This window comes from Plasmopara halstedii, assembly GCF_900000015.1.
Source record: "Plasmopara halstedii genome assembly, contig: Scaffold_3120, whole genome shotgun sequence".
Lineage (NCBI taxonomy): Eukaryota > Oomycota > Peronosporomycetes > Peronosporales > Peronosporaceae > Plasmopara > Plasmopara halstedii.
In genome coordinates, this window is record NW_020190023.1 from 82,426 (window position 1) to 83,037 (window position 612).

The window sequence follows — 612 nt, forward strand, 5'->3', positions numbered from 1 at the left end:
TCCTTAATACAGAATTGACAAATTCGGATCTTTGAATCGATTCAATAGATTCATCTTATTTTTTTGTTTGCAATATAGCCATAGCATGCAAAACGGACCAAATAATCGCCATAAGTGCCTTGATATTGTTTGGGATTGTATCGCCCGATGCCATACTTCGTAGGTGCCGCTTCCCCCATTGAATCAAAGAATTCTCCATCATGAACAGCCTGCCAGTGTCCTACATCGAGATTAGGCGATCTAAGTAGAACCAGATATGATCCTTTCTTCGGAAGCGGCTTTGTGATCTCATTTGACTCAAAGATAGCATCGAGATGAACCCCAATACGCTTGGCAAGTTCAATTAGATCATGATCGGATGTAATAGGCTTGACGAGTTCCATAATAATTATTTTTGAGAAAGTATATTACATGCCATATAAAATCTCAACGATGTCTGAAACACAACTTTCCGACCGATATCTTTACCAGAGCTCGCTCAAGAGTGATCCGGAGATTAAACTCTCCTCTGGTAAGCGCGTGCCTTTCGTTATCGATCTTAACCAGGGCTCATCCCAAAACGGTGTTATTACTATCGATGCTACATCCCAGCTTAATGGAAGTGAAGGATTC